This window comes from Callorhinus ursinus, unplaced genomic scaffold, assembly GCF_003265705.2.
Source record: "Callorhinus ursinus isolate GAN/ISIS: 27379988/994484 unplaced genomic scaffold, GSC_fseal_2.0 scaffold4, whole genome shotgun sequence".
In the NCBI taxonomy this organism is placed as follows: Eukaryota; Metazoa; Chordata; class Mammalia; order Carnivora; family Otariidae; genus Callorhinus; species Callorhinus ursinus.
The window spans coordinates 64,112,067-64,129,788 of NW_027397066.1; the positions used below are offsets into that span (position 1 = coordinate 64,112,067).

General features: G+C 37.6%; 1 long non-coding RNA gene across 2 annotated transcripts in view; it reads left to right on the plus strand.

Annotated features, from left to right (window-relative positions):
- LOC112836101 (uncharacterized) overlaps window positions 1-14,825 on the plus strand; it is a 45,715-nt gene extending 30,890 nt beyond the window's left edge. The window contains exons 4-6 of one of the 2 annotated variants that reach the window (XR_003211382.2): window positions 10,966-11,092; window positions 13,590-13,706; window positions 14,716-14,825. This is a non-coding gene — a long non-coding RNA (uncharacterized lncRNA). Of the gene's footprint in view, window positions 1-896; window positions 1,096-10,965; window positions 11,093-13,589; window positions 13,707-14,715 lie in introns of those variants that run through there. The other variant, XR_012377952.1, reaches the window with a different exon arrangement.
- The last annotated feature ends 2,897 nt before the right edge of the window (window positions 14,826-17,722 follow it).

Consider the following 17,722-nt stretch of genomic DNA (forward strand, 5'->3'; position numbering starts at 1 on the left):
GAAGGAAGGAAGGAAGGAAGGAAGGAAGGAAGGAAGGAAGGAAGGAAAAAGAAAGCAAAGCTTGCAAAAGCTTCCAGAGAGACAAAAAAAAAAAAAGTTATTTACCAAGGATCAGTAATCAGAACAGTATGAGACTTCTTAGTAGCAATGCTGAGAGCTAAAATAGGAGATAGTGAAAAAATAACATACAACCCAGAATCCCATAGCCAAAGTACTAATGACTGAGAAGATGGAATAGAGATATCTTCAGATACGCAATGCTTCAAAACATCAATCATTTATGCAACCTTTCTCAGAAAGCTACTGGAGAACGCACTCCAACAGAATTAGGGAGTGCATCAAAAATGCAGAAAACATGAAAGCAATGTGAAATCCAAGACAAAAAAGGACAAGATGGCTGTGAAGAAATCTCAGAAAATCTGGCAATTGACAGGCAAGATTTGAAAAAGAAAATTGAAAGTTCCTGGAGAAATATAAAAAACTCAAAGAAAAAATAGCTTATTTGATGTGTTTGGTCAGTTCTTTCATAGATTTTTATGAGTTAATAATGCATAAATAAATGAATTAAAAAGAATTATTAACTTCGGAAAAGACAAAAAAATGCAAAAATTGTACAAGTATAGGAAAGCCACTTTATTATATCAAGTGGCTTAGCAGTTGATGACATCTATGTAGTAACAATAATGTAAATACTGAATATTGACTTAACCAAAAGTGGCAAAACTTTTAGATTTATTATTAGATTATTATTAGAATGATATGGGAAGGAAACATGTACACCTGAGGGAGGGGTGCAGGAGGAATGGTTGTAAATATTTATTGTCTGTAGTAGGAAATCAAACCATAAAGTCTAAAACTTTTCGATCAAGAAATGACACTATTATTCTGTTATTTAGGCAAATGGAAAGGAATATCAGAAGAAACAGCAAAAAGGGTTCATGTTGAGAAGTGGAATTCAGGGATGGAGAACAGAAATGATAGGTGAACTCTTGTTTTAATTAAAACCTCTGTACATAGTTGAATTCAAATAAAATTTAAATGCATAGTTTAATGCATCTAAGAAGAAATATAAAAATTAAAAATCTCTTAACCTTCAAAGACTTCTGGTCTCTTCATGTGATCGTGGCTCTTCCATCAATGGCACTTCTGCCAGTTCTGCCAGATGAAAAAAAGTGTTGTGGTCCTTTACCTGGAACCCCACCTGCTATTCTCCTGGTGGTACTTAACAGGTTTGACTCTTGGAAAAACAGGCCATTCATTTACACAGCTATACACTGCATTGCTCTGGTCACTAATTTGACCAGCACAGGCAATGCTCTTGATGTACATTAAGTTTGCAATTCCAAATACTCACTGTGCCTTTCAACCCTTTTCACTTTAGACTTCATCAGCTTAGAGTCACTGATGGAACCCCAGATGATTAGCAATGGCTGCCTCAGTCTGAGAGAGCTGCCCTACTCTTTTTTTTTTTTGAGAGAGAGAGAGAGAGCACAAGAGGGGGTAGAGTCAGAGGGAGAAGTGGACCCCCCTCTGAGCAGGAAGCCCAATGTAGGATTCAATCCAGAGACTCCGGGATCATGACCTGAGCCGAAGGCAGTCTCTTAACCAACTGAGCCACCCAGGCGCCCAGAGCTGTCCTGCTCTTACCTAAGGAAGCACATGTCCCCAAGACTACTCTCTACAGGGGAATCTTTGGAATTTACCCTCACTAACAAGGAGGGTTTCCAGCTAGCAAGTTGCAAAATTCATCAATATGTCTTTCAGTCCCTTCCAATATCCATATGCTATACGGAGAACAATCCACTGTGGCCAAGAAGAACCAAACCCACAAGCCAAAAAAAAAAAAAAAAAAAAATTCACTACTACACAAAAATCCTGTGAACACAAGATCAATTTGACAATCCTTTGAAATAATCATGCCGTAGTACTCACAAGAATGTGTGACAAAAATATATTTCACAATATTGCAATGAAATATTTTTAATTTTATCTAAACTCAGTGAGCTCTTGAGTTTTTGCACCTGTGATAATTTGCCTCTCTAGAAACATGTCTGGATGGCAGCATGTCTTGTCTTCTACTTAGATAATTTTCTCTTAGAGTATGAGACCCAACCAGAACAAAAAATGCCTTAAAAAAATCTCATGATGAAGTTTGTTTTCAGAAAGTTTCAAAGTGAATCAATCACGATTGTATAAGCAGCTTTTAAGAACCCCAGTGAGAGCAAGATAAACACTTTTCCCAAGTGTGATCCCAAATGTAATTTGGTCTTATGTTGGTCCGACAATTGGTCTTATGCCCCCAAATCCATTGTTACCCCATTAGTCCTTGCAGAGTCTAGACCTAAGTCATATAGTACATTTCTCTCTAACGATAAACATCAGCTGTTCATTCGCGGAGGTTGGCTTACATCAGTCAACACAGAAACCACAAGGAGGCCAAAGTCACCACTTGTTTTCTGAAGTCTGGTACCATCTGGTGAATTTTCAGGAATTCAGGAACATTCTGTCGCTGCTCAAGAAGACTAGACCACAGGGACCATTCATGGGGGCTCAAGAGGAAAGCAAATCTATGCCCAAGGAGGGAAAATGCCAGAGCTCAAATAGCCTACTTCTCCCAAAGCAGGCTATTCTTATGCCTGAGGAGAGGTTCCAAGCTCATTATCTATTTAAAAGATGCAAACAACTTAGCTTGATATAAAAGTGAATTGTTACCCAATTAACTGTCATAGACGGTTGCTCTCCTTGTCAAACAAGCTCTCAGTGTTGCTGATATGAATGACATTATAACTAGATCATAACTGAGAGAACACATAGGCATGTTGAGGAATGGTTAATCTCACCAACCAGAAAGTGGGTGCAGGGGTGCCTGGGTGGCTCAGTCAGTTAAGCGGCTGCCTTCAGCTCAGGTCATGATCCCAGGGTCCTGGGATCGAGTCCCTCATCGGGCTCCTTGCTCAGCGGGGAGCCTGCTTCTCCTCTGCTGTCCCCCTACTTGTGCTCTCTCTCTGACAAATAAATAAAATCTTTTAAAAAAAGAAAAAAAGTGGGTACAATGTAGAAAACAAGAAGAAAGGCAAATGGTGTCTAATCAAATTGGTGATATTTTGCAAAGGGATTTTCATAGGAATCAGCAGCCAGGAGAAAATTCTCAAACTAAATATTAACTTTCCATGACTCATGGCAAAATAAATTGGGAGCACAACTAGCCAAGAAGCTGAAATTTTTCCCACAAGATAGCAGAAAAACCTGACTGAGTACTTGACTTTTAACCATATTTTTGTACTGATTTATATTTCTTGAGTTTAAGAGATGGCAAAGTAATTCATTCAAAAAAATAAATTATTCTTAGAAAATATTCCAAAGGTGACATTATGTCATATCACATTTTCACAACTGAAGCCCCCATGTAACAATGACAACAATAAAAGAATATTGGGTCTCTAATAAATCATGTCATAATGAAGTTGAGCTTACAAGCTTTTCTAGTTATTTCTGTACCCTCAGCTAGTACACGTTTACTGAATGAATGAGTGAATACATAAGTCTATTATGGTGTCTGTAGCAATGAGTAACAACATTAATACTCTCCTGTCTTCATTTCAACATTTAAGTTCTAGGAGGTTAGATTTAGGATAGATGGCAGATAACAATCTTAGCCATGTCAGACCAGGGGCAATTCTAAGCACATTCTCACCTTGCGCACCTCTGAAGAACAGTGCACCTAAGGTGAAAGGAAACTCAGGAAGATGACTAATTTTCCAAAATCTATAAGAGATTTCTCATCCTGATTTATAAATTCACTGGCACCTGTGACTAACAGTTTGCTCTAAAGCAAAATTCAGCATAAGGCAGGTCCATCTTGAACTCTATCCAAAGGGGCTTAATTACTGAATCACACACAAAAAATCTTGTTATAAAATGGATTTACCCAAAAGGCAGCCAGATGGCCTCCTTCCAATGCATTAGTGAGGATAAAAAGAATGACAAACATGTTGTTTCCCCCCTAAGATGTTTGTTGTGTTGCTTAGAGGAGTCAAAACCCAGGTAATAAGAGGAAGTTGATGCCTGAGCAAGGAGATGAAATCAGCTTTATGACGTCCTGCAGCAGCAATGGAACAGAATCCTTTGGGGTCTCAGCAGATATTGGAGGAAGACCATTCTTCTAGACCAAGATCACTGTTTCCAGAAAATGTGGGTGCTACTTGCCTCCATAAGCAACTGTATCTTAGGAACAGAAATTTTAATTGACTGAAACCCACTGTGTGAAACTTGGAATGGAAATTGGGTTCTCCACCTCCGCAGCACCTTTATTTTGGGCTATGAAGCTTTAGAAGGACAGCAGGGAGTATAAACTGGCTATTGGTTGTCTCCTGTATTATTCATTTATATATAAAAAAAAAAAAACGAAGAAGAAAAAGAAAAAAAACATTCCTGGTTCTGAGGAAGTTACACAAAAGACAAGAGCATTGCTAGAGAGATGTGTGCCTGTTGGCTTGTGAAGTAAATGGACCTTTTGTCAGTTTTGGGATGAAAGGAAGAGCAGTTGTCATCTGTCATCTCTGAGAAGAACGTCACCCATGAGAATGGCACCAGCCTTCTGTACTATATAGCTTTATCCAAGTCTATGCAATGGTCTATCTCTCCAAGGGCGGGCCCCATGCTTTACTTATCTTTGTTGCACCTGAGTCAACAGAGTACCTGGCACTTAGTAGGTTCTCAATAAATATCTGTGGGATGGAAAAACAGATGAACAAATGAAATAATGAATCCATCCTATTTACACTTCTGTATTTTTAAGAAACACAAGAATATATGGGCATAGCATATTACAGAATAGAAAAGGAAATATTTCTGTAGGTAAAGATCTTAAAAATCAACAGTTTCAATGTCTTGATTTTAAAGATAAGGAAAATAAGACTTAGGGAAATTTAACATTTTATATTGACTAGAAGAAGAGCAATGAGGTCTCAAGATTTTGAAAAATACAAGTATAGCATGTGTGAATGCCACACGATTTCAATCATATCCACACTGCCTGGTTGTCTAAGGACCCCTTCTGGGGTCCTTCTTGTCTATTTGCCCAAAGAATGCAAACTATTTTTAAAATTAGCTTCAGTAAAACCTAATTAGGTAAGCCATATGCTGAAATGATTTCCAGAGATACATGAAAACTTCCTTCTCTACGGCGCTCTCTGAGGACCAATCACACTGCAGTCAATGAGCCACCTTTTTTGAACTGGCCAGGTTAGATGGGAGAAAGAACCAAATTTAGAGGCTTTCCCAATGGATTGAGTGGTAATGTTATGAAGTCACCAGGCAATCAAATGTAAAATGCCAAGTCCATGTAACAATCACCATAGGCCAAGCAGACACCCACTTCTCTGCAGTGTCTGCAGGAGAAGGCAGAGGTAGCCTCCCATTCTCCATTGCTTAGAGTCCATGTGCACTGCACCAGCCTGGCAAGACCAGCCACAAGTGGTCACCACGTAGTAGCATATAAGGAGCCTCCACCCCAAACTGTCTTCGCAAATTGCTTCTTCCTCAGATGCCTAAAATTCCAGTTTGTGGATTAGTAACCTAGCTAAACACAATAGCCCTGGAAGGAATTCTATGTTAAAACTGTGTCTTTTCGGGGGCGCCTCGGTGGCTCAGTCAGTTAAGCATCTGCCTTCAGCTCAGGTCATGATCTCAGGGTTCTGGGATCGAGCCCCTCATGGGGATCTCCACTCAGCTGGGAGTCTGCTTCTCCTTCTGTGTTCTTTCTCTCTCTCAAATAAATAAAAATCTTTTTTTTTTAAAAAGTGTGTCAACATACCTGGGTAGCTCAATCGGTTAAGCATCTGCCTTCGGCTCAGGTCATGATCCCAGATCCCCACATGGGGGTCCCTGCTCGGTGGGAAGCCTGCTTCTCCCTCTCCCACTTCCCCTGCTTGTGTTCCTGCTCTCTCTCTCTCTCTCTCTCTCTCTCTCTCTGTCAAATAAAATCTTCAAAACAAAATTTAAAAAATTTAAGAAGTGTGTCTTTTGGGTAGAAAGACTCACAGCTCTGCAGGTGAGTGGACAGGGTTCTAATTCAGGTGTCATTAAACCTTTTCTAGCTGTGCAAACTTGGGCAAGTTAATCTTTTGAACTTTGGTGTTTTATTTTTTTAATCAGTAAAGATTTGATGTTCCAGCTTTCAAAGTCATTACAAGAATTATATTAAATATTATATGCAAAAGTGCCTCGGTGCTTGAGGAAGAGGGAGAAAGGAGCAAGGAGGAGAGGACGTTTGGTTTTCCTTGCGCAGGGTTCATCTTTATTTTCCAGCATTTTTCTAAAAAAGCTGAAAATTTTTTAATCTGATGTCTTGGACTTTTTAATTTTAATCGGTCTCATTTTGATTTTGAACTTAAAGCTAGAATTCAACCAGGGCCTTATGCATGTACTTAAAATTAGCAAGCAAACACATAAAAACTTTATATCCCCACCCTTCCCAAACTGACTACAGCTGAACCGCCCTTCCCTTAATAATAAGGCTAACCAGCTGAGGCTTGCCCCATGCCCTGGAGGTTAGCACTCCCAGGCTGCAACAGAACAACAAAATAGATGAGTTCCAAAATGGAAAATTCTCCATCCTTCTAGCAGAGTTCAAACTCAGGACCTGACAAAGTTGACGGATGCCACTAATGGAAGCATTCAGATCTCGTCACAAGTTTTAATCTACCTTCTTCTTAAGATGAGAATCTCCTGGTAGTTACTGGAGTCCCTGTCTGTATTTAAAAAAGTGGGAAGAAAAGTCAGACGTATCCAGCCATTGAGCCTGGCCCTTGTCCCCGGTCTAGTGAAATATCATTGTCAAGTCAGTCTAGTCGTCTGTCTGGGCCCAACAGGGGTTCCCGCATGAGTCAGATTCGATTATAAACTTCACTCCTGATTCCTTTCCAGAATCAGATGCTGAGGCATCATTATTTCCTTCTTTGCATTTCCCTCCTATTACTCATCACATGTTACTAGGAAATTTATTTTTTTATTTTATATATTTTACACACAGTAGAATGTGCAGAGCTTATGTGTGGAGTTGGATGACTTTTGACAAATGGCACACTTATGTAACCATCAGCCACTCAAGATGGAGACTTCTCTTACTCTCTGAAGGTTTCCTTTCCAGTCAATCATCCTCACCCCTCCCTGGAACCATCCTCACCCCTCCCTGGAACTTTATTTTACAGTTTTTATCACTATAAATTAATTTTGCTTGCCCTTGCATTTCATAAAAATACAATCACACTGCATGTACTCTTTCATGCTGTTTTCTTCTGCTGAGTATGATATTTTTGTGATTCATCCATGATGTTAAATGTATTAGTATTTTTGTTACTGACTATTTTTCCGTCAAATGAATATAACACAGGTTGGGATCTAGTCTTATGTTGATGGACACTTGATTGTTTCCAGGTATTGGCTGTTATGAATAAAGATACTACAGGCGTGAATGTGCAGGTGTTTGTTGAATATGTGTTTTTTTCTATCTTGGGTAACCACAAAGGAGTAGAATTGCTAGGTTATAGGGTAGGTGTATATTTAACTGTATCAGGATCTACTAAACTGGTTATACCATTTTACAATTCCACTAGAAATGTGAGAGTTGTCTTGTTCTATAACACCACCAACATTTGGTATTGTCTATCTCTTTTGTCGTAGTAATTCTAGTGAGTGCAGGGAAATTGCATTTTCTCAATGACTAATGATGAACACCTTCTCATGTATTTATTGACCTTTCGTATGTCTTTTTTTTATTGTGTCTGTTTGCCCGTATTTTTATGGCTTGTACTTTTAATATTCAGTTGTAAGACTTTTTTAATAAATGGTGGTGACAATCCTTTATCAGATTAATGCATTGTAAATATTTTCTTTGAGTATGTCACTTGCCTTTTCATTTTTAAGTGTCTTTTCATAGGCAAAAGTTTTTATTAATTTTGATGAAGTCCAATTTTCAATTATTGCCTATGTTGTATTACAGTGTACTTAATTGTAATACATATTCTATTATATTGCATGTTATATTACAATTGATTGACAATTAATGCATCATATTATACATATTTGTCCTTTCTAAGAACTCTCTGCCTACCCCAAAGGTCATGAAAACATGCTATGTTTACTTCTATAAGCTTTGTAGCTTTAGCTTCTACATTAAAATCTATGGTCTATCTCCAATTAATTCTGTATGTTGCGAGATAGGAGTCAAAGTTGTTCCCAAACCCTTTGTTGGAAAGGCTTTGCTTTCCCATGAGTTCATTTTTAACCTGGGATTGATCTTTGTGGTCCTAGAGCTTGGAATACTGTCTCTCTAATACAGGAGCTAATAAGTGTCCACTGGATGAATACATTTTTTAGAAGCTGAAAGAAAGCTGAGTTAATACTTAAGATTTTCCCATTTCTATACGTTTTTCCTTTGCTCTCTAAATAAAATCCAAATTCCTTACTAGGCACGACACGACAGAAGCCCACCTTTTTTTCTAATCCTATTTTATAATATGGCCCTGCTATGGCCTCTATTGTACACCAAAAGTGTATTGTAAACCAAAACTGACATATTGAAGAGATCTCTCTCTCTCCCTCTCCCTCTCTTCATGAACATGTACCAAGGAAAGACCATGTGAAAAAAGGTAGCTGTCTGCAAGAGAAATGTACTCACCAGAACTTAACCCTGCTGGGACACTGATCTTAGACCTCCAGCCTCTAAAACTGTGAAAAAGTAAAGTTTCTGCTGTTTAAGTCACCCAGCCTGTGTATGCTATTATGGCAGCCGGAGCCGACTGAAACAGCCCCTACCCTATGCACTATGCTCTGTGAGCCTTTTTTATTCCTCAAGCTCAGCAAATCCCCCTCAGCCTCAGGACTTGCTGTTCCCTCTCCTAGAATTAGTTTCCAGCTCTTTCCACCCTTTAGATCTCAGTTCACATCTTACATCCTTTGAGAACTTTCCTCGAGTAACCTCATCTGAGACTTCCCCAGTTACTCTCTACTCTAGCTCTTTCCTATTCTGGAAAGCTTCTGTCCAGGACTTAGAAGTTGTGAGACAAAATAAATATCCTTCAAATAACCTGAAAATAACCAGCATATGTTAGTGTCTACAAAGTAATATATAATATAATATGATATGGTATAATATAATATAATAAATATAATATGGAAGCATACAGGAAAAGGAGAGTGCGGGAGAAGTTAGAGCATGGCAGGTGAGTTCATGAAGTCTTCTCTGGAGAATGTATTTGAGATGTCTCTTTAAGGACGTAAAGGACAGATGGATGTCAGAGGGGAAAAAGAGAAGGCATGTCAGGAAGAGAGACACCAAGACAAAGATAAGTATATCTGACTGGTGAGTTTCTAAAACTGGAGATTAGTGGGCATTTATTTATACATTAAACATTTATTTCATGGTACTGGTGTTAGGAGGTGGGAATTAAGGGTACACAGATACATAATATATAATCTCTTCCTATGTGCAATAAGGAAAAGAAGACTTCAAAAAGGCATTTAACATACAAGCCCAGTTAATTGTTACTTAATTGTTACAAAGGCTCTAAGGAGTTCTGCACTTTGTAACCAGGGAAGTGTTCCTGGATGGGGTGCCAAATGAACAGAACTTTGAAGAACAAGTGAGATTTGGGCAAATATAGGTGATTTCAAGAGAAAGGAATGGAGAGAGGAAGAATAATAGGGATGAGTTCACCAAGCTCTGGATAGTCCAGCTGGTTGGAGTCAAAGTGCGTAAGTGGGAGAAATGAGAGGAATCTGGAAAATATAAACCTGGGGATACAATGGTTAAAAAGACACAATTCCTGGGACACCTGTGTGGCTCAATTGGTCGAGCATCTGCTTTCAGCTAGGGTTGTGATCTCGGGGTCCTGGGATCCAGCCCCGCATCTGCCTCCCTGCTCAGCGGGAAGTCTGCTTCTCCCTCTGACCCCCTACCCCCACTCATTCTCTCTCTCTCTCTCTCTCTCTCCCCTTCTCTCACAAATGAATGAATAAAATCTTTAAAAAAAAAAAAAGACACAATTCCTGGCTTAATACTTTACAAGTAGTCAGGAATCTCAATGCAGTATGGTAGGCCCTCTGATGAAGAAAGCACTGGTGCTTTGGAAGCATATGGGAGGGGGTATCTAGCCAGGATTTTAGGGCCTGTGAAGGCTACATTTAGAAAGTGATCTGAGGGGGGTACCTGGGTGGCTCAGTCGGTTAAGTGTCCAACTCTTGATTTCAGCTCAGGCCATGATCTCAGGGTCCTGGAATGGAGCCAAGAGCTGGGCTGTGCGCTCAGCAGGGAGTACACTTAAGGTTTCTCTCTCCCTCTGCCTCTGCCCCCTCCCAACCCCATACAGGCACATAAGCTCTCTCTTAAAATAAATAAATAAATCTTTAAAAAGAGAAAAAGAGGGATAATACCAGAAAGATGAGTAGGTATTAGCCAGACAAAGGGTAGAACATAATATTCAAAAAAGCAAAAATGTTCACAGATTCAAGAAGGGAGTGTGGCCTGTTACATTGACATATATTTCAGTGAGTTTAAGGCAAGAGGTTCAGAGAGATGTGCTAGAGAGGGAAGAACCAGGTCGTAAGAGCCACCACAATCCACTTTCAATTGTTTATACTCAGAAAATATTTAAAGATTTTGTCGAGGATGAGTCTAAATCAGAGTTTCACTTACTTTCCCCTCTTCACTCACCCCCTTGCTATCTCTCTCCCTTACTGCAGTGTGGATTGGAGAGAAAGGGGACCAGCCCGCCAGCTAGGAGGCTGTTGTAGCATATTTGGATGAGAGGCAATGGTGGTCGGAATGCAGGCAGTCATCATGGGGTAGAGAGAAGTGAAACACAGGCAAGGGATGTTTAAATAGGACAATCACAGGATTTGGCTATTGATTGGATTTGGAGTTAGAAGGGAAGAGGATTTCCCCCTTTGTTTTCTGGCTTCCAGATGGTTGGTACCGGGCAGTGGGTCCATAAGTCTGGAGTGAAGAGACCTCACTGGAAATATTTAAAACTCTTCAGCACATCAATGATACTGTAAGAGCTTCCAGGAAGACTGCGGCTCGAGTATTTTAGTAAGTTATCTCGGTACTTTCTAATTAGATTAGCTTTTCAAAGATGGATTAACTCAATTTTCTTGATATTGTGGTAATTACCATGCCATTCCTTGAAGCAGTTGCTTTCATTTCTTGTCATTTAACTCCTCTACATAGAAAAAAAATCTAAAATAATCTTCTACATAAAAATCTCAAAATGCCTATAATAATCTCAATCCTTCCGTAACTATCTTTCTTGGGATATTCCTAGAAACCTGCTGATATTTCAATACTGAAATACCAAACTTGATCTGAATTTTGTAAAGTAACCAGCTTTGCAGTTGAGGAGGAGAGATATTGTCAAAGACCTGCCCTTTTAAAATAGTCTTTTCGATGATTTAGATTATTTTCATGTGTTCAAGAAGGGTTTCTTGATAATGCAAAATGTTTTTGTTTCAGTGTGGATTAGGATTCCACAGACATCCTAATTTGTAAATTTGCATCCAATACTAAGTAGTATATGAAGAGAGAAAAAAAGTGGGAATAAATTTCTAAAATCACATGAATCCCTCTAAGATTATGAGGGACTGTTTCCTTCTTTAAAATTTTTGCGCCTTTATGATTTATAAGCATTATTTTATATCATGAAGAATAAATACTATTGATACAGTGGTTTTACTATCATATTGCCTTGTATTTGTACAAAATATTAGCATTGGTATTGTTTTTAGTGCTTTGAATTATATTATCCAGCATTCTTTTAAATGTCTTCATTACCCACAGCCTCACTTTGATTTTATTGTAAGCAAAATGTAGTCCAGGTACAGATGGTGTAAGATGACTTAATAAGCAGTGAACAAATCTTCAGCAATCTGGTTTTATATCCATCATGAGATTGTAGCATTATAAATGGTTTTTACCATACAGATAATGCTGAGAGAATCCATGGCTTTACAAATTGCCAGTTAGTGGCAGAAATCTTTGACAAAGGGCTGGGGATAATTATTACGATTTTATATACTTTAAAAAGTCAACTTAATTGACCTCTCTATTTCCATACTCAGTATAAATGGCAAATCAATATTATCAACAGTAATTAAAACTGTCATCAATATGAAAGAAATCAGTCTGATAAATTGTGTACAATTAAAGTCTTATTTAAGTGGTTTCCTAAAATGATCACAAATGAAGGCACAAAGGATGGGGACCATATTTTCTAAAAGTATAGCACATGCTCTACACTGGCAAGAAAAAGAATAACTAATGAGGGCTCTTCTATTTGTCTCTCTGCAATAAAATGCTCATATTTGTCTTGAGAACTAAAACTGTGTCCCCTACACACTTTGTACTTCATGGAAATTTCTTAAAAAAAAAAAAAAACAGAAGAATAAAGAAAAGAAAGAAATGTTTTATGTACTTGCCAGTAGTGTCAAGAAGAATGTGTTCAACAAAGTATATCTCACTTTTTAAAATAATCAACTACTTGATTACAAATTACTTTGCACATAGAACAAAAATCTCCCATAAGAGTTACTATAGTTACTATAGTCACAAGAGGACAAATGAAAAAAAAATCAGATTTTAATAGGGCATATTACTCATTTACTTTTAGTAAAAACTCTATAGTAACACTTCTGTCTAGTCACTAAGACAATATGAAGAAATGGTGTAATTATAGTATGTGTTACCCAAAACAATCTCATTTATTTCATTTCATTCATAGTAGCTTAATTTTTTGCATTGTTTGTTCTCTAATATAATATGGTGTCAAATAACACAATTTCCTGTATATTATTCATAGCCCTCCTTTTTTCCAAATAAAATGTTGATGGTCAGATGCATAACCTGCCAGAGTCATGTTACTGCCTTCCCCTGGAACATTTCAGACACAGATGTGCTGGCTGGTTTCCAGTTGAGTTTAGTAGTTTCTTAAGGAGAAAATGATGTGTTTTAAAAATGAGTTCGAAGCAGTCCATCGCAAGGATGAAAATAAAAATCATTTTATCTCAAATGCATCTCCAACTTCAAGTGATTCTAAACATGGAAGATTATTTTTTCATATGCAAATATATCCAGTGCCTTTTAACTTTTATCTCCAGCCTTAGAAATTGTGGCTGACAAATATCATATTTTTCTCAAGAGTATATGATTCTTTGCATATTTTTGTTCATCTTGACATTGCCTAAAAATGAGTCCAAGGTAGGTTGGAGCCTGAATACCGATAGAGAGGAGTGTAGACACCCACAGGAGAAAGGGCAACATTAAAGCCTTTGGTGAAGACGTCCTTTCTGACAAGAGCCCCAACAAAACACTCTTGAACTGCTACTTCCTCTTGAGCGAGTGATTAATGTTGTTAGCAGAAAGACATGATCACAACATATAGCTCAGCAATGCAGTCTCCTGTACCAGATTTATGAAGCTTGGGTCAATATAAATTGTTGTAGGAGAGCTCACAACCTTGTCATTCACTAGGGAACAATGATCGAAAGGAAAACATGGCCTTGATGTTGTCTTTGTTCACCATTTTCATTGGCAGATGTATAATTGAGTAAAAAACTATCTTGGCATTTAATGAGCAGGGAAAATATGAAGAATAGCTCTCTTTGAAGCCTGTCTTTAATCTTCAGTGATGGCTCAGGCAGTAGAGACAAAGGTGAGTTTTAAAGGGGCAGAGCTGACTCGTTATTCCATCAGAGGACTCATCAACCAATTTCCCTGCTTGAATTAAGGTATTTATTTTTGTGTTTTTACATTTTGAGTAAAAGAATTCTTTTAAAATATGTACATGTTGGGAAGATATTTTGCATATGAAAACCATGCCTTTCAAAAATACATAATTCAACAATCCAACATAATACAAAAAGTTCCTGACTTTGAAGTTTATTTTAAAGTCAAATGGAAACAACCATCTACCCTATTATCTCCACATAATATATATGCACCTAGATGATTTTTAAAGGACCTTTCAGGCCATTAGACTAAAATAACAAAATAAGTCATAAGCACAGCATCAAGTGCTTATTATCACCCCACTGTCATCTAAAGGGCTCATTCCTTTTATTACATCTATTTCTCACATTATCTTCTTTTAAAAAAGCTTTCACACTTAAGCAAAATTGTTCCCATCAATAAAAGCATTGGCTGAATTACATAGTTCTTCAAGTGTGGTGTTCCCTCTTAAAAGTTGCTCTATGGAACCAACTCAGAAAGGGCAGACATTCATTCATTTTTTTGAGAGGCACATCCTGGATCCTGAATGAGATAAACAGTATTTAATTTCAGTTGCCGTTACAGAGGGGAACGGAGGGAATGGATGAGTCTCCAATAAGAAGTTCGAGTGAGAAACAAACTGGAAATTCAGTAGATAACTGTGGCCTTACCAACTTAGATTGGTTTACAACACGTCACATGATCTTCTAATATGCTGCTCTGTTTTCCAAATGCACTGCTGAAAGTCGGTTTAAATTTTAATAAGACTATGTCTGTACAACCTAAAAGTAAAGGAAAAAAATGCAAAATCAATATTTTGCATTTTTTTTCATTTGTTTGATGGAAAAGCTAGATATCTGAGAACAAACGACAGGGTGAATTTATTTTTCACCTGCCATCTGAATTGTGTAGCAAGAATATGTACAAATACCATGATCTGATTACTATCACAGGATCCCTGTTGACCTGTATGTCCCACACAGCATGCCTGGACAGAATGTACTTCTGGAATTCATACTGTCAATCACTTTTTCAGACGAAAGTATCAACGGTCCATACTAAAGTAAGAAAATAATTCTTTGAGTTACTAATACCTCATTACAAATTAGTTTATGAGATTAAATAGTAATCTGATAGTAATAATATTAGCTACCACCTATGATAGTTGAGGACATGGGGCATAGAAGATTGGGGACACAAATAGGCCACCACAGTGTCCATGGTGTTACCAAATGGAGAAGATTCTTCTCACATACATACTGACAAAGACAAATGTAATGCCTCACAGACTTGCCAAGAATCAGTGATATCCAGATTGAGATAGAAAAAATGTTTGTGCATATACAAACATATATACACACATTTGTAGGGATATGCATGTATACAAACACATATACACACATTTATAGGGATATGCATGTATACAAACACATATATATATAGGGATATACATATAAACAAACACAAATATACACATATATAGGGATAAGCGCATATACACACATACACACACGCATAACACAGATTCATATACATGAATTTGAATACAGCAGAGACATCAGTGATAATATGAACTAAAAGAATAAGAGCATCCTAAAATCTAAGGCACGGAATACCTATATGAAATTCACAGGGCTCAAGTTCTAAGTACACCTTCCACAAAAATCACCTTTAATTGGGTTCAAACAGGTACATCTCATTTATAACTTTTTTCAAGTTTTGCCATTCTTTTCAGTCATTTCATTATCATTAATGATTATTTATTGAGGAAATGCATGATTGTTTATAAAGGGGCTGAAGTAATTATTATTTATTGAGTGTTCACAATATGCCAGGGACGGCTGGCTGGCAGAGCATAAAGGGACACCATCCTGCCCTTGAAGAATTCATCAGATAAGCAGAAAAGACAAATGCACTTGGCCCTAGCCTTTAAATGAGGTTACCAGTGCTTATGTTACACCAAGAGGAGGTTCATGTGTGTACGCGTATGTGTATTCAAACAGTATGTGACTGGCTTGACTATTTCACTTAATCACCAATTCATGGAGGTTTGGCCCTCAGAAAGTTGAGATTAAAGTCCCATATCATGTTGGAAATTAGTATTATTATTGGCCTTGTATAATTAGGAAAGGGTCCCTGATGGTGTTTGTTTCTTCAAAATCATTAAGTACAAATCTTTTAAACATAATAACAATAAAATAAAATAATATCACAGATGCCTATATATACACCAGTAAGAATAAATATATATTAACATGTTTTATTATTATAATTGTTAAAACCTACATTTATTATGTGTCAAGCATGAAGCTTAACACACTTGCCTAGAACCTTCCCTTCCTTTCCATTTTATGCCAACCAGAGGTAACTAAATTGATGTGTACCATTCCCATAGACGTTTTTACACTTCCACTTCTTCATTTATCTATAACATGTCATATATTATTGGTTTGTTTGTTTTAAAAATTTATACAAATTTTATTATATGGCAGATATCCTTAGGCAGGTTGTTTTTTTCCCTCAATGTTCTCTTCTTAGGACTACTCCATATTGATACATTTACTTTCACTACATGTATGATCCATTGCTATTCACCCAGTGGTCCACAAAAACTCATTAGATGATTTCCATTCCTTCATAGGCCTTGATCCCCAATAAACATTTGCACCCCAAACCCCAAACATTTGCATCTCACCATTTGCTTCTGAGAAACCAGCCTGTGTAACTCAGGCAGGTACTCCTAGGCACTGGGACTGTTTTGTGATGGGTTAGTTTCTGATTCCTGAAACAGATATCCAGACTTTTATGACACTTATCAAGCCCTATGCATGCTTATTCCTCTCTATCTGGGTGACTCCCTCAATTTCCTGCTGTAACAAGAGCCTCTCTCTGCATTCACCTTCTCACCTTTTTCCCCACCACACAAGAAGACAAAGACCCAAGTCCCTTTCATGACAAGGCTTCTATCTGCATTCTGGACCTTGTTCTGCTCTTTGGAGGTTTTGGTCTGATACTGCATGACTTCCATCTCTACTAACTTTCCCATCCCCACACCCCGCACCCTTGGCCAATAAATAAACTTAAGTCACCTTGTTTTAGAGGGAAGAGGTAATAAAAATATAACTTCTTTTAATCTACAAAGTCCTATTTCTGACCTTTCCAATCAACCTCCCTATTAACTTCTTATCCCACCGAAATTTGACTTCTATAGGCACTAGTTCACTGAAATTATTAAGTGTTTCAAATATAAAACTACATGTAATATAACAGACACTCATGACTTATCATTCAGATTAAACAGATACAGACATCCTGCCATACTTTCTTGAACTCTTATCTCATTAAAAAATAAATAAAACAGAAGAGATACCTAACAATCCCCATCCCTTCTCTGTTTCTTCCTCTCCAGGAGTAACTATTTTAACCTAAAGTCAGTATGAATTATATCCACTGCTTCCTTTTCAGAATACTGTGATTCATTAACTTCTACATATCCTTCTTTCTTGGTTCTCCTCACACAGTTTAACTATGAGTTTTTAGAATCGTTTTTGGGCTCCACTTCCATCAGTACACTCCTACTGCAGGTATTCCCTGACAGTCCATTGAAAATTGCCATTTATATATTTCACAAAAGTAAATGAGTAGGATCAGAACTAAGTTCATAGTTCCCCTATAATAGTTAGAGCAAGGCTAACTGCTATAATAAATAAGCTCATATTTACTAGTGTAGTAGTTTTAAAATATGCCCATAAATTCTTTGACACTTCTCCCTTCAAAAAGGTGGAGCCTAATTCCTTCCCACTGAGTTTGAGCTGGGCTTACTGACTCCCTTCTAACAAATAGGATAAGGTAGACACAATGGTGCACAGCTTCCAAAACAAACTAAGTCATAAAAAGCTAAAAAGCATCATGTTCTCTCTCTCTCTCTCTCTCTCTCTCTCTCTCTCTCTCTCTCTCTCT